The sequence below is a fragment of the Antennarius striatus genome, chromosome 17, assembly GCF_040054535.1.
Source record: "Antennarius striatus isolate MH-2024 chromosome 17, ASM4005453v1, whole genome shotgun sequence".
NCBI classification, from domain to species: Eukaryota; Metazoa; Chordata; class Actinopteri; order Lophiiformes; family Antennariidae; genus Antennarius; species Antennarius striatus.
The window spans coordinates 11,470,358-11,492,706 of NC_090792.1; positions in this window are offsets into that span (position 1 = coordinate 11,470,358).

Below are 22,349 nucleotides of genomic sequence, written 5' to 3' on the forward strand. Positions count from 1 at the left end.
AACATCAGATTATGCCCTTTCTCCCCCACCACATGGGTCACACGATGTGACCCTAGCCTCTCCCTCCATAACCCGTCCACAGGTCAAAAAAAAATCCTGATGGGCAGAATTCAGTCAAATTCCACACAACCCCTTTAGGGGCCTTAATTATGTGCATCTTCACGTCTTCATGTCTGTTTTCCCACATTCACCCGTGAGGCAGATATACACTAGTGTATTTTTCATCAATGTCCTTGGATATATTCTTCAGTTCTGGTTGCATTGGTATATTTTGGTGTTTACACATTTTTTATTTGAAGGTTTTATGAATTGGCATTTCCAAGAAATATAAAAAGGACAGTGGACATCATTAGTGGAATTTCTCTTTTCAGGTTATAAATCAACTCTGGGGTTTTCAATTAAAACCTAGACATTATTGTTAAAAAAAAAAACCACCCCCTCAAATCTGTTGTTAAAACAAGAGGGGCACAAAACAGGAGCTGCCTCGATTCCATACATTCAAAGTCAGAGTGTGGGTTGAGTTTGATCAACAGACCCTTTTCACTGCTTTATGTCTGAGCCCCGTGAGGTTTCTAAAGCACAGATGGGTGCTTGTCTTATCCGGGTGTCAGAGGGGTTTTTGCCTGCCTTTTCTGTCAGTGTGTTGAGTGCATGTAAGGGGCTTGAGCTCAGAGGATGGACCAGGGCAGTCCAAGGCCACTGGGATTAAGAACCGTGGGAGGGATTACTTTAAATGTCAACATAATGTCATGAGCTGTGTTAGAAGGTCAAACGTTCAAATGGTGCTCAGTGGCAAGCAGTTAATAGATCAGGTATAATTTGAATTGTTGTGTACAGTGATGGATTGGCTAGCATGCTAAAACGAACATTTTGTGGTTTGCTGTTGTGTTTTACTCAAAGATGCTGAAAGAGTTTTAACTTAACATGCAGTTTATTGTTTTATAAGGTGTAAAATAATACTATTTTTTTGTTAAGAATGCTTTTTCCCCTTAAAGATATGTCATTATACAATGGGGATAAAGCATTCATACTTACATTTTTTTTAATGGATCTGACTGATTAATCAAAACAGATATCCTGATAAGTCAGCCAGTTTGCCAGAGGGGAGTGTTAAGAGCTGAGGCTGATGATTAAAGGTACCAGCTGTAGCGTTCACACACAAATCCCTCTAAAATAAACGGATGAAAACAAATGTTGTCTTTTTATGAAGTAAATGTCGATCACAGTCTGTCTTATTCGTATAACATTATTTACCTCTCTTAAATTCATCTCTTTTTTTTGCCTCCACCGTGTTGTTAGGCCTTTATCTTCTTGTTTTTAAATGTGCATCATCTGCTGCTTATGAACGATCATTACACATGTCAACAACACAAATATATCACAGTTCCCATCTAAAACAAGATTGTTTTTAAGCCCACCCATTCCCCTTTGAGCCATTTGTAGGTTAAAACAGCACAAAAAAAAGTGACTCATTAGATCCTGGACCACCTGTGCACCCCTAATGAGTCATACTGCCCTCATATTCCTCCACATAAAAAAAAAAAAAAAAGCAGCATCGTCGGCAGAGGCCATCATCAAATGGAGCTGGCTTGTCATCTGCCTGCCATTGTTTAACGCATGTCATGCTCTGCTTCTCATGGCGGAAAAACCCATTTGAGCTTGACTAATGCAGCCATGCAGACGCAGCAGTAAGGTGGGGGTGGCGCAGCACAGCGCATACTTTGTGTGGATGGTCTCTGCACTGAGGTCACTGAGCTCCACATTTGCTAATTTGCTTTTTTGAGTGCACTTGCAGCCGGATTTTTCAGGGTTGTTCGGTAGAGTTTTGATTGAATCAATCGCAGGAGAGCTAAGTAGTGGATGCCTTTGATGGGTGTTTCATCTGAGCGTGATCCAGATCAAATCCTGCATCTACTGCCTCCAATGCCACTCGCCATGCTGTCCTTCTCCATTTCCTCTTTCTGCGAGTTCTTTCCACCCGAGGTCACTTTGCCACGGAGAACCCGAGCTTCTCTCACTTGATTGTAGATTCCCTGATTGTGTGTACAAACAAGCACATCAAGCAAGGATGACATGCACCCCCTCTGGTCCCCCACCCCCACCCCCAAGCCCTCCTCACAGACATACAATATGTCCTTCCTCCTCTCTCCCCACCTCTCACTTACGCTCAGTGTCCCCTGCATGAGGTGGGTTACACAAGCCGCTGCCCTGGGAATCCCTGGCCAGCTCATTATCCTGCACCCCTGAGACACAGCTCACTGTAAATTAGGGCATCAAACGACGCAAGCTTGTTAGAGAGCCTCAGATACTCATTAGCATCAGCACCTTTTCTTGTTAGAGCGTACATCAGCATTTGCTCCCACCACCGCCACTCTGTGTCCTGACGTTCCTCCGCACTGACTGGAAGGTTTAGGATTAATGTCAGCTGTAGCCAGCAGGTCAGTACTGTTGTGGTTCAGATATGTGACGGAGTCATCAGAGGTGCTGGGAAGCCGTGGCATTTGTTGACAGCTGCCCTCTATCCTCATCACTTTTATCCATATTGCATTGAAGGGGGAAAAATGTCTTAGAATAACTCATCTGCAACAAGTCCAGGGTGTGGATGAAACCCCTGAAACCCAATTTCTATGCAACATGACCCTAAAGCCTGTTTGTTTGTTTTTTTTAATTTATCAGCGGTAAAACATTTGTAATGGAAAAAACTGTTTTCTTTGGATTCTGGAAGGAGCTTTCCAAAGATGGATAATCTGTCAGGAAGCCAATATGCGATTTTCTTTTTGGAGAATGTGGGATCCAGTATTCCTAAAAATCATTTTTTAATACTAAAATGATGTTAAAGAATACATCTGTGCTTACATATGCGATAACTGGATTGTGTTCACAGTAATGCAACTTCGAGAACAGAGATCAGGGTTCAGCCTGGAGTCCTGTGACTGTTTACCTCTGGGTAAGGGTTGTGGTAAATATGGATGAACTCTTCATCATTTGGGTCACTGAAGATGTTTTTTGTTGCAAACCAGACTAGCATCCTTTCCTAAGACTCCTGTAAAAAGTTAAATTAAGCCGTGGTCTCTGTGTTTTTCTTCAAGGTCTGTCGGAGAACATTTTCAGTATATTACGAATCTTTTACTGTATTAATAGAAAAAGCAGTCCCACATTAGTATTAGACTTGCAACACTCAGCTCCTTCCACCTTTCCTGTGGGTTCATGTCCCCCAATTTTATGGAAGTTGAATATTAGAATCACCTGAGTACCTTTTTAAATCTAACGGAATCCTCAGTACTGACACAATGCTTGTCTTTAATGTTTTATTCATAGCTGCCCACTGTGTCATCGAGAATCCTTATGTTTCACTCATATCAATAATCAGTTTTGTTTGCTTCTGTTACTCAATTTTATGATTACTGTAACTTCTGAGCAACCTCTGGCACAACAATGTTGTTCCAGATTAGTGTAGTCCTACTTAGTGTGAGTTACACCTACATCACAATGATTCAATATGGAAAAGTCCTGTAACATATGACTTAAGGATATTAGGATGGAGCAGCAGTAGTCACTGGAATATCCTGTCAGTGATTGGTTTTGGTCTTAATGGTAGGACACAGAAGCGTTTGGCATTTGCTTTGTCTTCATTTGCTTTCAGTCTTCAGCAGCACTTTTCTTCATTATTTTGTTTGTCAAAGACTAACTGTTGTCTTTCACTGTGAAACTGTATCATGTGACATTGTTTACCATTTGTATGATGTTTCTCTTTTTCCAGCATGCTCTCCAGTCCATCATTTGTCTGTGGAGAGATGGAAATGTTGATGACTGTCTGGAGGTGTTTTGTCATCATGTCATTGTCAGCTGTCCCTTAGTCATGGCTTCAATTGTTTGAAAAACAATCACAAGCATTTATGTCTGTATTTCATCAGCTCTGCATGCTATCTCATTTCTGGTGGTTTGTAAGCTGTGAGCATGCCGTCTCATCGCTCCATCTGTATCTACAGATGTCACTTCAACACCACCCTGCTCTTCTCCTCCACAGGACCCAGACATCCTCTCCTTCCGTGGTTTCAGCTAAAACAAGAACAAAGCAGAGGATGTCGAGCAAATATTTGTTGCCTCAAATTTGACCATCACCATAATTTATCTTCATTCATTTGTTGAAGCTGTCTTTCATTTGCACATCCAACTGATCAATTCTTCCTGTGCTTCAAAGCAGCTAAAAGAAGTGTTTTCCTGGTTGTGAAACAATCAAAATTCAACACTGGTGTCTCAAATAAGAGAATTAGCGTGTGTCCAGGTGGGATTCCCTGTCAATGTAAAGCTAAACGAAACCCTTTATCCCACTCAGACTGGAAGAGCCTGTACCTAGATCTAGTTTTATGTTAAACTTGGACAGGATTTAGCAAAGACAAACAAAGTAACTCACCAAATAGATGGTACCCAGAGGTGCCCTGGCTTTCAAAGCCATTTGTGATGAGTTTGCCTTTAAATTATATTTTAAAACTTAACCAAACATTATGGATTAATTTAGGAATGTTTAAGAGCACCACTTGAGGAAACTCACCCTTTGCACAAGGTTTTCATTTTATTAAGTTACGACATAAATATTTTAAATCGTTGCTTCCATCCTTCCATTCATAATATTTAGCAGCTTATTCTAAGGTGGGTTGAAGATGGCTACAGCCTGCCCCCTACCATCATTCCCCTGGCAAACATTTAGGTCTGTGAACTCCCATTCCTTAACAATCATACTTCAGAGCCAGTAAATCTTTCTTCGTTGGAACAGTAAGTAAATGCAGTTTTTAACAGTAGATGTTTTAACTTTGAATAGTTGCAGTTATCAAGCTGTGAGTGCCGCTTTTAGAAATCCTTGTCTTTGTTTCCTGACAGTGTCCACTTTTCACATGTATGGAAGCAACATACAACTTTTTATTTAAAAAAAAAAATCCAGTAACATTGTCAAATGACATTATTGCAGTATTAAAAACTTTCAGATGATTTTCTTCTGTTGGTTAGTTTGACTGGAATAAAATCAAATTTGATGTGTTCCAGATCGGTGCTTATCTGATTTGGTGTTTCGGAGTTGGAGTCCGCAGCTTGCACGTCACCAGCAACTTATCTTAACTTCACACTGAATTGTACAAATTTTGTGTCCACCAATAAATCCTTGAAAGCTACTCTTGGTAGTGTGATTATCTGTACAATACAGTGGCTTTCTCATCATCCACCATCATATCTCTACTCATTTGTAACATAAATACGCTCATTCTCATGAAACAGGTTGTTGTTTAGATCCAATTAATTAATTCAGGAGTGGATTTACATGTTTTTATATGTGACAGTAAATGACAGCCTCAAATAGTTTATAGTAAGTAAAGTAAGTGTTGTAGTGTTCTCATTTGTGAAGGTCTTCTTTGAATTTTCATCCTTAAATACATAATTTCATTCCATTCCATATAAAGCGTGTATTTTCCAATGTGTATTATGCATTTCAGATTTTTTGAATTGTCCTGTTTAAACACCACATCACACACAAAACAGTCAAATCTGTAAAGTTTAAAACTTTTTGTAATATGTCTACATGCAGTTGACCATGTTGAATTCACATCCTAAAATATTCATGTAGTTTCTTTATTTTCTACATTCTTTTTAAACTTAAAAAAAGTTGGTCTTAATAGCCCAAACATATTTTAATCTATACACTGTAGTTTCATTTACTAAAGGACTGCATGCCTGAGCCTCTCTGAAGGTTGAAGTCAGAGCACGGTCGTGGTTTCATACCACGAATCTTTCGACCTTGTACTAAAATATAAACTGGATTGGCAACTGTTTCTTCAAGAGAACACTTCTATATTTGATATTCATTAAGTGTAAAGTCCTCTTAATATGTCATATCCTCATTACATAAAGCATTTATATAATAGAAAAATTAAACCAAACAAGAAGCTCAGTATAACATTTTAATTAAAAAGTTTCCCTGATTTCTAAAGAGGCAGATCCTCCATGTTTTCCTCTATATTATTTGACATATCTGAACACACAAATCCATGGAATTCTCATTCCTTTTACTTTATGCTGCTGAAGAATTGCAGTTCTGTATTTTCATTCAGTTTATTGTGATGTGTTCTTCAGAGTTCATAAGGTAAGTAGGTGGGAGATACCTGACAGTAGGATGATTTGAATTCTATTTTGATTTGTTGAAATGTTCTCCCTCATTGCTGCTGTATTCAAAGAATTTCTATTAAGTTTCATCACATCAGTTTGTCTTATGTATTAATTACTTATGCGTATGATTCCTTTTAATGATCACATGACAGAATTGCAGGTTGACAAGCAAATTTCAAAGACAACGTGCAAATGAAAGGGTTATTAAATAGTTTGCGAAGTCTCGACTGGGCACACGCGATAACCATGACTGTCAATGTTGGTTTTTTATGTTCTTAAAGCAAGCTGCATGTATTGGCAAGACATTCATCACCATTCATCCACCTGCCATGAAGCACAAACTGCCCTTTTTCCATTTGTGTGCGATGACTATTCCAGTTCGACCACGAGCTTCCTTGCTGAGAAAAGGGTTTTCCTCATTCATCGTTGTCAATAAAAGGAAACAATTTTAAGACTGTGCTTCACTTGTTCACAGACACACATGCTGTCATCTAGTCTGAACACTGCATAAATACAATTCACCAACAGGTGTTGGAGAATTTATTTATTTTTTTATCTACACAAGGGTGCAATGTTTGGATGTGTGAGGGAATAAAAGTCCCTGGCAGGGGCCCTTCAGCCTGCAGGAGGATTTCCACATTAGGAAGAGGAGAGAAGAGCCGGAAGCCTTGATATGCTGGCAGTGCATAAGCATTTCTACTGCTGAATTAAATGCATTTGTTTGGTCTTTAGTATATAATGAGATTGGACAATCAGTGCTGCTTAAAGTCTTAAAGTAATGTGTAAGAGATGGTTTGAATCAACCCTTGTATTTAAGTCACCTTCATAGCCTGTTTTCATGCACAGATGGAGAATAATGTTAGTTGGTTTTGACTTTTTTCAACAGCACTTAGTCTATTGTATGTTGCTTTTTTGAGGTTATAAAACTTGTCTTTTGCAAAGCATCACAGCTTCTAAAGCAGGAAATGTTAAAATACAGCATAGGCACTGAAAACTAATCATGCAAAATCTTAAAGTGTACTTTGAGGAGAGATTAATTAGCTTGCTAAGGTGTGACTTGAATTGGAGAGGTAGATAATGGGAAGGGCAGATAAAGCCATATTAGTATGTTGATTTGTAATGGTTTTTCTTTAATCTCTTTGATACCTTTCATTTGTGATTTGGGATGCTTGGCCTTGCCATCAGCAACATTTTTTATATATATTTTTCCAACATCATGTTTCAATCTCCTTGAAAGATGTTTTATGTAAAATATGCTTTTTGTACCCTGTAAAGACATTTAATCAAGATTAACCTTGGTATTTTAGTAGCCATTGGTCTAGCTTTGTGAGGTTTCATAATGGAAGACAATTAAGTACTACTTTCAGTGCAGAGGATCTGCTCTTCAGGAAAAACACATAGGCGAGATTAATAGCAAGATCTTTTTGGCAGGCAGAGGGAAATATCTTTTTTCTCTTCTTTTTTGTTCTGGGTGTGCCGTGAAGCATGTCGAATCGCCATATATCAGTATGGCCTTTAAGTTGCTTTATTTAAAAATGCTCATTTTGTATTATAAAAAGGTTAGGCTTTTGGTAAAATAAAAAGTAAAATATTCTCATCTTTAGTGAGGACATATTTTCTCAAAATATAAGTCTCTCGTCCCTTTAATAGATGAATGGCAGTTTTTGTTTGAAGTAAGTTCGTGGATTCCAAGGGTAGTAAATATTTCTTCATTTAATTTGGTGTTTATTTATCGGCTTATTTATTTCCAATAAACTGAAGCTCAGATTGCGACTTTTCCCATCCTATCTCCATGTTTTACACTAAATTTGTCCATTAAACACTCTGTTTTTGGCCAGAATGTTATCTTTTTTAACACACTTTAATCAGTACTCGTCGCGGCCCTTAGCCAACTGGACATGTGGCAACGGGCGAGCACTGCTCTTGTGAATGTTCATTCAAGGTTTTCAGAGCATGGCAAACTTGAGTGTCCTTACATTGTGCGTTAAGAAAGTGCAGAGAAAATAGTTTCCCTGGGTGGTCCAACTCATTAATACACTCCGCACTTCTTGATTTACGGCTCACAGTTCAACTGCTGCCAATTAACGTGAAAAAACGTCAGAAAGGAAACTCCAGAGAGGGGGAGGAGGCTGCTGAGTTTCTACACCAGACTCAGTCAGGATGAACATGCCCTCGACATCAAGGTAGGTCATCAGAAACTCTTATTAACTTAAAGAGCAGGGCCAAAAAGTGAGCAGCTTTAGCCTATCATGTAGCATGTGGCCCTTTGACCAGTGAGCTAATTTATTGCTAATGCCACTTCAGTTCTGTGGTTCAGCTTATTCGATCTTGAATTAATCTGAAGTACATTATTCTATTTTCTGCCCGTGTGTTTTTGTTCAACATTTTTTAGTTTGGAAAGTCCTCGAGAAAAAACAAAAAACACACTTTCCTTTACTTTTTTTTTTTTCCAGTAAATTTGCCATTGAAATTTAGCGAATGTTGTAAAGTGAATGCCAAACTCTATGAGCAAATCCACTATTGTATTTCTGTATCATAAATTGATCCCTTTATGGGGTTTTTTAAAGTTAAAATTCTTTGTATTAGACATAATAAATAGGATATGCTAATCACAAGTGCAACCAGAATGGCACTGAAGCACATGCCTCTGACCTACCAGGCCTACCAGATCCCCTTACCGGTAATTAAGCCTTATCCAAAATAAAACTCAATTCAAGATTACTAGATTTGTAACAACTGGTCATTTAAATTAATGGTTCTGGATTTTTATTTGGTTCTGCTTTGTACATTAAAATTATTAACTAAAATGTAAAAAAAAAAAAATTATAAAAAATAAATCCTGGTCCCGCCCCTTTACTAGAGGCACATCCAAACATATTATTGGGGTTTATTCTGACCCAAGACTCCGACAAAGTCTCATGGAAATCTGTTCAAAAAAGCCAGCAGTCAAATGGGGGTAAATGTGATTTTTGAGTTGCATTCAGGTGTTGTTTTGGTTATACGTGTGTGTAGTTTGGATTACAATTAAGTCTTTTACATCACATTACTTTTTTCACTGAAGAATATTCTTAAAGATATTAATGCTGAAATAAATAACTATAGCGATATGTGTTCTAAATAAATTCAGTTACATTTCCATTTTAATCTCATATTACTGACTCAATGTGAAAAGAAACTGGTGACTAAGTTCATATAGTTTGTTCCTTTAGTCCTCTGAGCCACTGCTGCCTTTGTGCCATCTGTCTGTCCTGGACACCGTGATGTCTCATTGTTGGCCTATGCTGATTATTTTCTTTTTGTTTGCTTGTATTTAAGTAATATCATCAGCTTCTTACTCCTTACCATACTGTTGCATGGTACCCAGTGACGTTGTCAAAAGCGATCAAGGCAATAAGGCACACAGCCATAGTTTTCCTCTCATTTTAAGACATAATCTCTTTAATTGGTGTCAAAGTTGAAGTCCTTATGGTGAAAGTCTCGAAAATACCCACACAGACCGAGACGCTCACTTGGTGTCACTTAAAAAAATGAACAAATGCAGATGGTGTTACTGCAGGCCCTCTAGCTACCCCAGTCTGACAGGATCCTTCAGTTTAAGTCAGTCCCATGTGAACGCCCAGACTGTTCAGTCATTTCTCTTTACACCTGCCTTGAATAACGCAGACCCAGTTGGGATGACAGAGGAGACTTACAGTAGTTTTAGTCTCATACTAATTACACTTTGAAGAAGATATTTATCTCATTGTAATGTGTGAAAGTGTTTTTGCATTAGATGTGTGGAGCCTAACTACATGTTGTTTCCCCAATGAGTTATTTTTTCCATGATTTATGAATTACTTACTCCATAAAAAAGTCTTACAATTTGATGAAGTCTTTTGATTTTGTTCTGTTCCTTGAAAAGCTATAAACAGGAAAACTGTGGCTGATTTGTTTTGTGTGAGTATTAAACTACTAGTATGCCATTCATTTGCAGTGGTTTACTGTGATATTATTTGTGTTCTTTCAAAGTTTTCTCCAGTTCTTAGCTATGCAATATATCTGATAAACATAAAGACATTATTAATAATTTTGTAAACGATACTGTAAGCAAACCAGCTTCATGATGCTATTAGACTTACAAGTTTTTTTCATGAATAATTAATGCTGAAGGCCAGAATTTGTCAGACATGTATGTGACCGCATCACAAACTGCAGTTTTCAAAATCACCAGGAATCTAAAATACTAAACAGTTAGAAATATAACACTGATCTGAATCCTGACAGATGGCAGTCAATTCGATCTGTTTGATATTTTTCAATGAATATAGTAATTGTGAACTAAGAAAATGGCTCATCATCATGAGGGAAAAAGAACACAGAAAGTATCGGCACTGTTGGCAAAGTGAAATAGAGGAGTGTAATAGCACTCTCAGTAATCTATCCCATGGAGTACGACATATCCTAGTAGTGCATGAAGAAACCGTCTCATCTTTATCTGATTGCTCCTGATTGACCTTTGTAGAAACCATCAATCAAACCATTTTCACCTATTGCAGTAAAGTATAAATATCAGTGGCCGATCAATCAAAACACCCTTGATAAATCTGGTATTCAGTGCCACGAGCCGGGATAATGACTGACTGAGCTGCTGAGCCTGCAGATGAATGGCTTGTTTACAAGAAGAGTCATGGTTCAGCGTCAAGGCCACACGAACCTACCTTCTATCCAGCCTCCTACACAGACACCTAAAGAATATGCTTGAATATCAGTGAGTAGAGGTCAACCCTATTTTTCTCACCTGTGATCCCCCCCCGCAGCCCCAGCCCGCCAGCAGAATCATGTTTTATCAAGGGGTTTCCACTAGGAGCTTGTAAAAACGAGAATTACTTTAACCAATTAAATCACTCAATATATATCCACAGGGAGGGTGATGGGAAACCGAGAGGTACAGAAAGATACCTCAGCCTCCGCTAATATAAAACGACAGAAGGAAGATGACATTAAAGGCATCAGGCGCGCTGTAAATTTTACATAAGCTTATGGCATAGTGCAACCTTCTCCAACAACACACCACTGGTCTGTAGCTTGGACTAGTTAAACTATGCTTTTTTTCTCAGATATCCGCCTCACGTCTGCCTCCAAAAGGAAGAAGAGAAAGCCAGACAAATGTGAAAAACACACATTAATGAAACAGGAAACCGGGGGCTAAAAAGTGCAAATAATGACTGGATGAGAATGTTTCCATTGAAGCACACTTTTGGGTGCTAGCCCCGGTGCTCCCACTAATGGTCTGTTACACTGAAGTAGCACCAGGAATGCCAACCTTCTCAATGCTTCACAACTCGGGGCAAATCATGGCGGCACTCCCACTTGTGTATGAGTGTGCATCTCTGTGTGCGTTGCTGTCATTACCATTTCACTGGGAGGGATGGGGGTTACTTGTTCTCGCATATGCTCCCATCCTGCAATGAACAAGGTCCACATATTTATGTTTTTGCCAGAGAACTCTTGAAACACAAGAGAGGTTAAAGTAAAGAGTAGGCAGGTCTTTGGACTATTTTCAATATCCGTCCCCCCCCACCACCACCACCTCTGTGTTCCATGGGGCAAGTGAGAGGTTGCTTCAATATAATAATCAGGTGACCAGAGGAAAATACTGTGGCCTTAACAAGCCCAAATTAAAAAAGAACATCATTTTCATTATGCAGTCAAACACAATTACAAGCAAATGTTTTCTCTGTCGAGCTGCCCCCGCTTTCAGGGTCTTTGTCCCTCGCTCCTTAGTGTGTGCAGAGAAAGGCCCTGGTGGTCAATGGGCAGCTGAGTGGCGTGTTCAGCGGAGGCCCACATCCTTAGCCCCCAGCACATAATGTTTTTTGTTAGAAGAGCAGCCATACATTCTGAGCAGATTTGTTGAATTAGAGAGCGCAGCAGGAGATGGGGAAGCGGGGGGTAAGTGATGGGGAGGACTTGTTGCTAGGTGACTGACATACAACTGCAGCATGCCAGTTTTCAGAGCTTGGCACTCCTTGTCTGTTTTCCTCTTTATTTGGTTTTTCTTCCTTATCACCCCCCACCCCCCCACTCCCTGCCCCTAACCTCTCTACCTCCCCTTCCTTCCCTTCTCTACCCTCCCATCAATTCACTTGTCTGGCTCTCCTGGTTTCTAATGTGGAGATTAAAAAAAGGAAGATAACACAGGCAGTGTGAATAAAACAGGGTGAATGATGGATTTTACTGTACACCCTTATGACTCGCTAAACACCACTAACCAGTTCTTCAACTGCGTCGACACTTCAAATCCCGCTGCTGCTGATAAGTGTTGTGGGAAAAGAAAAACGCTTTTTTTTTGCACAGAAGAGAAAGGTGGATTCTGTCTTCTTTTTTTTTTTAAAGTGCTAGTTAGTACACAATCTGACATAAAGCATCAGCCTCATGGAGACACTTTTTGCTATCAGCAAAAAAAATAAAGGAGAAGCCTTTTCCTGGGGCTGGTAAGTGACACACAAGGACAGGCTGAGCCCCCACCTCCATACAGGCACTGCTGTGTAGATTTGCCATTTGGAATCCTGATATTTTCAAATGTAATCCAAAATAGTCATTCTCACCTTTTTCATTCCCATCAAACCCCACCATGAAAATGGTTATTTAGAATTTTCGGAGTCATTGAAGTACTCGAGCGAACGCTTGCTTCAGCTCTGTGTCTCATGTCCTGACTGCATGATTCAACCATCCCAGCACTTATCAATTCCATTCCAACAAGTCAACCAGCTCAGCCTCTGACCATTTCAGAGAAGAGAAAAGTTAAGATTAAGGTGGAAACGACAGAAGAGAATTTTTCTTCTCTGCAAATGCCCAGTTGCCTCATAATCCAAAAGAATGAACAACAGCAGCTTCTACATCAAGGCTGACTTTATGAGGATGTCAATATTGAGTTGCGGTAACAAGCATTATGTGTTTTCAATTGTCACGTATAGAAAAATGCTTGGAGCACTTCTCTTCGGAAGAGTATTCAAAATAAGAGGAATGACTGTGGAGACGTATTACCTGCACATGTCGTCCTGCCCATTCAAATGAAAATGTGTTACACTTTCAAAAATTACACTTTTCCCCCTGTTCGTCTTAAGACATCATGTATTTCTTATATGCCAGCATTGGGTGTAGGGCTTCAGGGTCATTGAGATTTCTGATTTCCCCCTCTGTGTTGCATTTATGTGAAGCTCCGTCTGAAGGTCAAAATCAAATACACCCAAATGAAAAAGCCATTGTTGATCAGTCTCTCCACCTTGTGCCTCCCTATTCCTTTTCACCAAGAAAGCATCTTTCTTTTTTTTGTGCTGCCAGAGGCTTATGAGACTATCAGGGCACAGGTGTGCCCTGAGGAAAATTCCCCTGCTGTCTCTAAAGCTGTATTATTCAGCACAAGGCCATGACAGTCAGTGTTTCTGAAAGCATTTGGAAGATATTAAATGGTGATGCTAAAAACTGACAGGAATTCATTGAGAATAAAAAAGAAAAAAATACAGTATATTGTGTGCAATAGCATCTTTTTATATGTTAGACTGTCAAATTGTCAGGAACAAGATATAGACTTCACGTTTTATATTAAAAAGGCTCTGTAAAGTAATGAAAAAGGGTGGCATTCAAAAAGGTTTTCAAAATGAAACACCTTGTTTTTGATTCAATGACTACAGAATAAACTCATGGAATCACAGTATATTTCAGAAAATTCTACAGGTTATAAAGATAATTGTGATTTTCTTCTTTAATCATTTTAATATGACAGCATAAATTTCACTCAGAGTGTTATACAGCTATATTTAACATTTACTCAAGTCACCACAATATGTTAAATACTGTTATTTTGAGGTATGAAATTTAAATCAAACTAAAAGTTTTATTTTTTTTACCAGAAAAAATAAATGTGTGATCAGACAGTCAATGGTAATGTGTAAACTAATTAATACATTAAGTAATTATTTTTTGGTATGTAAATTAATATAAAACGCTATAATTTCATTCTAGATTTTTTCCAATCCTGCCAAACCTTTTCTTTACTGTCACAGTAGTTTATACTCTTAAGCTTGATTTCAGAAATCGCGCGTGTGTGTGTGTGTGTGTGTGTGTGTGTGTGTGTGTGTGTGTGTGTGTGTGTGTGTGTGTGTTTGTGTGTGTGTGTGTGTGTAATTGAGTTACATTTTAGTATTTGTCTGTTTGTGTGAAGCAAAGAAAGAGCAGCAGTAATTGATCAGCGCGACTCGAAGCCGACAGACTTCTGTGTTTCACCTGATTTGATTATGAGCCATGTCTCTTTGGCCAGACTCCACAGGTCTTATGGCGTCTTATGACACTTCTTCTATGGCGTCTTATAACACTTGTAGTGTTTTTTGCAGTTTAATTCAAACAACCTTTCAACCACTGTCAGCGCTGGTGTTCTCTCTTGTGCCAAACTGTTTGGCAGGACTTGAATGAAACTTTATGCTCATGACTCTTGGTGCCACATTTGTTCAGTTATTTAAAACATTAATCTCTCTTAAATGAAACTGATTTTAGGAAAGATGTTTCATTCTTAGAAAGAATTAAAAGCAAAATGCTTGCTTGCACTAAACTCTAAATTGGTGTCACCATATTATTAAATCCAGCCTATACACAGGCTCACAACCATGACTTTAATTTTCTTATCTTGATATATTAATGCAATTTTTGCCACCTTTTAAAATCCACTGCTGATTTTGGTGCCTTATAGCTCATTTACACTGACCTGAATCCCCAGGATGTCTGTTAAGTAGAATGATTTAATCATCCCTGGCAGGAGCACCCAGAGCACCCCTCTGCTACCCTCAATACATGCATTTTTAATCAGTATATTAAGATGTCACTTAACAGCCTGAGCGTGTCAGCAGTGCCGATGGCCACAGCGGATATTGATTAAGCTGTTTAGTGTCGTATCAGGACCTGACTGCAGGTGAGCTGACTATAATGGCTGAGGGATAATTGAAAAGTATATTTTTTACTATTCAAGATTTGAACCGGGATCAACCTACTACAAATTATGATTTTTGTGATGTTGAAGGATGATGCATTCACAGGTTGACAGATAAGAGCAGCAACCAGTGAGGGAAAAATCTGACTCATCTTCTCAAGGTCTCTCAGGTCTCCACAGGGCCTCGTCCTTGTAGCACAAGACTGCTGATGCCACACGGTGCACTGAGAGGGCTGCACACAGATAAATATTTGAGTATGTGTGAGTGGTGAAAGCGAGATGACTCTCAGCCTGTCAATTGTGTTTGGAGTCCTGACATCAAGCAGGGACCTGCTCAGTGACACCAGGTAACTCAAGAGATGACATGAGCACACATACATACTGTGTTCAGTCTGGCTCGCAAAACACACACACACACACACACACACACACACACACACACACACACACACACACACACACACACACACACACACACACACACACACACACACACACACACACACAGATAGCCCTGTCAGCTAACTCCTGTCAGAGGCATCACCCTCTGGGTACCTTGGTGAGCTTTGTGCACAGTTAGCAGGCAGCTTGCCAGCTCTGCCTTCTCCTGCCTCTACCTAGACGAATCACTTCATCCTAATGAGCTCTGTCAGGATGGCATTTGACATAAGCCATCAGTAAAGCACAGCTGACAGACTTTATGAGACTGGATATTCAGGATATGCCTGGCTTCTGCCCATCACAGTGGAAACAACTCCTTAATTCTGAGTTTGTTCTCTTTCTGCAGTTAGGAGGCAGATTTGAACCTGATGACGATGTTGTCCTCAATTTGGTTTCATCAAATACCGAATCTGTGATTTTCCCAGTTTGGGATCATTAAATTTTATCCATCTATTTATCTATCTCCCTGAAATCACTGAAGAGTTTTTATCTTGATGCATTTGCTCAAGTGGTTTTAAACTGATCTCTGTTTTTGCTGATACCCATCTTTGTTTTCTACCTTTCTATTTTAAGCCATATCTCATGTGACAAAATGCAAAAAAAATCCTTGATTAGAAAACAACAAACCCAGCCAATGAAAACATCTCTGTTTTCAATAGACCCTGAATGTAATTGTATGGCATTGTTAGAAGAGGCTCGTCTGGGCGTGAGCCTCATCTTACAGTAGATCACAGATTGCTGCTCATCCCTGTTTGGAACTAATAAAACACTCGGATTAGGAAACATGGTTTTATGGAAACTAATGGACTCAAAGGAGCCTTTTTGATCCTTTCAGCATACTGTAGTAGAATTTACGGCAGTGATGAGGGTACCATTTACTATAAAGTAATTGTGAGCTCAGGATGTAGTCACCGCTTTATAGGGCTCAATATATATTCTTCCCGTGAGCTAATAGGCAAAATTCAGCCTTCTGTATTATTTGTTCTTTCTGTCAAATTGACTGAACATGCACAGATAGTTATAAGGGAAACACTTGAACATAAATATACAAATTTGTTCTAGTATAGCATTTACGCACTGGAACAAGTGTTTATCAGTGTTTTTCATGCAAGCTTCTTTTCTGCTCATATACAAACAGATTAAATCACACATCTGAAAAAAGACCATATAAAGGTCACTGTTGAAGAAAACTGTGATGTTGCAGACAAAAGAGCAAAGTCTGTAGCTGGAAGAGACATTTATTGACTGCCATGTGTGCATGTGTGTGTGTGTGTGTGTGTGTGTGCATGTGTGTGCTTGTGTGCGTGTGCGTGTGCGTGTGCGTGTGCGTGTGTGCGTGTGTGTGTGTGTGTGTGTGTGTGTGTGTGTGTGTGTGTGTGTGTGTGTGTGTGTGTGTGTGTGTGGTGACTAGGAGGCAAGGAAGCTCTTAAACAATGTGAAGTGGAGGTGAGGCCCAGGCGACACGGCTATGGCGTTGTGACCTGTGCCCCGACTCACGCATCATGTCGCTTCCCGGCGCCAGAGGACCTGCTGACCATGATGAGTTTTGACTTCTGTCACCTTTGGGTGTCGTCAAGATCCTTTGACATGAACATGACTTTTTTTTCCATTTATTTATTTTAGAGTGGATGCTTTTCTTTTTTTTTTTGCAGCTCAAAATGCTCCACGGGTGACCACCAACCCCACCAGTGAAGAACAGAGTAGAGAGGAGATGTTCAGGAGGCTTGTCAGAGAGTTAAGACTAGAACACAAAAAGTATCAGGTTTGTTGTCGTCATTCTCTGGCAGTATAATGGTACCAGAGGACAACCAAACCTTGGGCTTTAGAAATCACTTTGAAAGCTAACAAGATGAACTCTGTCCAAAACTTTCAATGCACTGAAGAGCGCTGAGAAGCCTCTGCTTCTGATGTCCTTTTTTGCATAACCCTTATTCAAGTATTTAAATGTGTGTGACAGAGCTGAAATGTAAAAAGAGTGACACCGATAGTATGCAGGTAGTTGCAGAGGAAGATCTACCATGAAACTCCCTGTGATGATAGTTTATTTGTGGCTGCATTAATGCAATACAGACTTTTTAACAACATTTATCTAGTATTTTCACTTATTGTACTCATGTTTGACACCCAGGCCGCTTTTGAGCTCTAAATAACACAGAGCTTGGACAGTTTATATTAATTTGCCTTCACACCACTGCAATTTAATGTGACTAAACACAAAGGAGTGTCTCCAAAGAAAAGAACACTGCTGGATGCCAATTTCGTGTATGTTTTGTTCATGGAAAATCACTTACTGCTATTCAATTTCAATTTCAAGCATGTTGTATGTGACTGTGTGTGAATAGAGGATTTGCTGGACATGATAATCAGGTTTGCCTTTTAGCTCTGACAGCGAACTGCTGCCTAGCGCACACAATCACTTTGCTGTGCAAGTGCTGTAGGTGATGTATAAATTTTGTTCATTTGCAATTTCTTGTCACTGTTGCTCTGCCTCTTACACAAACACTCACAAGCACAGATAATATATAGCCGGAGCGGTGTGCAACATGCACTCTACCTAGCTTCATTTAGCCCTTTATCTGTCTAGAAATTGACTGTATTCAAGAGTGGAATGGATGTAATAATTGCATGCACTCTATAACATGCTCTGTAAATGTATTTTGAAACAGACAGAAGAAAAAGGTTGGGTTTCAAGGTATTCCTAATGGCTTTTTGCCAAAGATTTGAGGTTTATTGCTCACTGCTTTGTATAAGCCTGTACTGAAGATGAAAGATGGAGATACTACAAAACATCATTATAGAATCTCACTTTTATGCTGCCTGACATTAGCAATATTCAGTGAAATAAAATTTAAGGGCAGCAGATGGTTGATAAAGCTTTCTGTGATATGTATGAGCATTGCAGAGATTTACGCAACGGAAAATCTCTCTGACCACAGTGTAATAGCACTACTGCATGATCAACTGCTCCATCAGTAAAATAACTCTTTTCATAGCAGCACCGTCAAAGCACACTTCAGAAAAAATGTTCAGTGCTGCTGTCATTTTCTGTTTGAATGGGCATTATGGACTTTAATATTCTGTTCATCATTCTAGTGTGAATTGGCTTACTGGGTATAAAGTCAGATATCACGTGTACGGTTCACAGCAGTGATGTAGATGTGTAGTATGTATATGCTGGGGGGAAGGAGTATGTGTGTCAGGACAGGGTTGACCGTGTGGGTGTGTGTTTGTGTGTTACAGTGTATTAGCTCGCCTCTATCCATGTCAGCAGGGCTGTGTGACTGAATGGCGGTGGATTACGTACACTGAGGGCCAATGGGTCAGTGGATAAGAAGTCTTCTCTGTTACCACAAATCCGCAGATTAAACCCAATGTGGAGAGCTGGTGCTGCCCTGAGGGCAAGTGGGTCTGAAAACACAACTCTCAGAGAGCTTTGGCAAAACCCTCCTGTCACTGTAGAGCTATGAGGCAACGTACGAGCAGAGTGACTGGTCTGTAAATCCCGCTGCATGACCCCCGGCCTCTAAATACATCCGGGTAATCCAGGGGTCATGGGTAGTGTTGCTGACATGATATCTTAATTGGAAAGTTAATCCTGCTGCTGCACAGCTGACTTTAAATAAAAAATTTAAAAAAACGGTCAAGCAGGCAGTGATGTTTCCATCCTCCATCTTTTGCCTGGTGACTAACAGCATACACTAGCATTATGACATCTTTGTCTGCCTTCTCTCGATGCCGTTTAAGTGCTTCTAACTGGCTGGGCGCCTACTCAGACAGATCAGGATACGTTTACGGCATGTCAACATATAGTGATATTATTTGGGCTTCAGATGAATTTACCAGTGATTTTTGCTGTGAACTCTCTTCAGTGTGTCTGCTTACATGAATGTCTGAGGTCATCTGAGTATGAGTAAGGGTAGGGGGGAATGGATTAAGAGAGAAAGGTGCTGTAGGTCTCTATGGGATAGTCGCTGCATGGCTGTTGGTGACAGGCTTCCTGTAGCGTCTCGTCTGCTCCAGTGATCCCGGGGAATCTGGGTCATTTCCAGCCCGTTCATATGTAACTCCTTCCCTCCCTCTGCCCAGGGCGAGCTACGACCCAGCTGCATAATGAAGATGCAAAATATATGTACTTGTCTCTAATTGTAAATTGATATGAAGCTGAGAGACGGTATGGAGCCAGGCACACCACCTCTGTGGTCCCAGCTTTAGTCCATGTTGACACTTAATGCTTTTCAAGCTTTTTCTTTGGTGGTAATCTCGCACTGTTAAACCTGCATAGCAGCTACATAATCATGATTGTATTCATAAGTCACCACTAAGCATTCATGATTTAACAAATAACCTATGTGTGTAAAAAAAAAAAACCTTACAAGAATCTGTTATTTTGCTTTCATTTAATGGTAATAATCTTTTGTTTTGATGCTTGAATTTTAATTTTGACCAACAGTCTTAAGTCACACTGCAGGTCTATTTACAGTATGAGCTGTCACTTTCATCACATGATCTTAAAATTGAAGTTTTTCACAATTGTTTAATATTTTTCTAAGCTCTTTTTAGACTTGGTAATATTTTGCTTTTAAATGACACCATAATTATTTTAGAAATAACAAGAAAACCTGTCATTCTGGACCTAAAAACAACAGTAACACCACAATAAAGTAGCACAGACTGCTTTTGTGTAAAAGTCTGTCAGAGATGTGTTCAATTTAATTTCCGATCCTTGTTCACATTTGGTATTTGGCTCCCAGGTGCTGTGTTGTTTTATCATCTGATACTCCTCTTGTTCACCTCACCTCAAGATTGAGCCATGTTTGATTATAGGGGGGAGATGTACTCACTACTGCTTTTGCACCAAAATAACCAGGGACTCCTCATTAGAATTAAAGAAAAACGGAGACATCGATCAGTAAAAAAAAAAACCCCGAACAGTCAGGTTTAATATAGTGACCTATACAAAGTCATCAAAACTGTTTTGCCAGACGGATAAATGGCTACAGGGATTTAATGGAACAAACAGACAAAAGAAAAAAAGAAAATGGGAAAAAAATGGTTTGAATGAGAGCCTCTGTGTTTCTGTGGTGACTGTGTGGAGATACTGGTGTCAGGAGGCCTCCTCTCTCCTGATAGTATAGGCCTGAAGTCATCAAATGCGCTCTGATATACCGGCTAGAGTATTAAAGATGAATATAATCATTTGAACTTCATGTATGTCTTATGAAGGAATCCAACAGCTGCATGCAAACAATTTGAAACATTAATAAAAAAGTGAGCTGTTGGTTGTATTTTCTGTAAGAATAATAACACAGAACATGAAAAACTGTATCACAGCGCAGTGATACTAAAGCACGAATTCCCTGTGAGAGAAAAATGTATCTTGCCCGTTTCCCCCACCCTATAAATCTTTTAACGGTGCCTATAACCTATACGTGTTGCTTACAAACCATAGTCTGCAATTGTGATCTCCAGCCCTCCGTTTAAGACTTTTGAAACACGACTATATTTTATTGATGCACGCTTCCTAGAAAAAATATTGCAGTCCTTGTAAATTTAGATTGGGCAGGCAGCCCGCAATGATGAAATATTTATAGGAAGATAAATATTTCAGACGCGCACCTTGTCAGTCGTCCTCACAAGTTACTTCCACTGCAGCGTGTGATGCAGGTATAATTCTTTATTTAGCCAATGTAACAATGAAGGTGCGTCCTTTTTTCATGGTAGCCCATCCATCTGCTGTAAACCGGTGAATACATCAAGTTAATGTAAGCGTTTGGTTGGTTAGATCAGGACTATCGGTGACAAACAAAATACTGTATCTGAAATCATCTTGAGGGAATGGAACACAGGTTCTTAATTTTTTTTTTTTTTAAATTTATGCAAATATGGTGTTGCGTCCAGCAAAGCATTGCAGAAGAAAGAACAGCCTCCTGTGCAGAAGGCATTTCATAACATAATTCATGCAGGAAGAGCCCGGAGGGGGTTCGGCTCCAGTGCGTGTGCGCGTGCGCGTGCGCGTCAGCGAGAGAGACGGAGGGGGGGGGGCGCAGCATGAGTGGGGGGGGTGACTGGGGTGGGGGTGGAGAGGGGGGGTTCCTGTGAAAATAATATCAGGCTTTTCCATCAGAATGAACTTTCCTACTGTATCCAGCCATGAAATAATGTGACCCGACACTTCAAACCATCTGCGCTATCTATCCGCCCTCTTATTTACTAAATCAGCCTGTGCACAAAACGGAGTGTGTCTGATACTAAAGCCGAGTTGCCCGGCAGGGCCGTGACGATAATCCTGTGTACATAGATATAAGGTTTTTCCTCCTGCCATGATTTACAGCTATCAGAGTCTGTGCGCAGAGTTTCTGCGCTCAGCAAAGAGATTCTGTCGGACGCCAATCAACAGCCAGAATAACGAAAAGAGCCTTTATTCATGCTCTACATAAAAAGAGCAGGCAATCATTATAACTTAGGCTCTGATATAATTTATCACTGTACGTGTCATAAATTATTACTATTGTGCGGCTGAAAAATGCAGGAAGCCTCGACAAACTCTGTTCAAGGTTGGGAAACAGAAAAATTCACAGTCCTGTTGAAACAAAGGCCACATTGACCCCTTTTTGAACTATTCAGCTTTGGAGTATGCGTCTACGAGTTGGTTTACATGATACAAGTGTTGAACATAACGAAGTATAATTTTATCATTTTAAAATGAGCGTTCGATTTTTATATTACCTCTGGGTCCGAGAATAAAGGCCTTGTGCGTTAAAATCCCCCCCATCCCCCCTAAAAAAAACAGCAC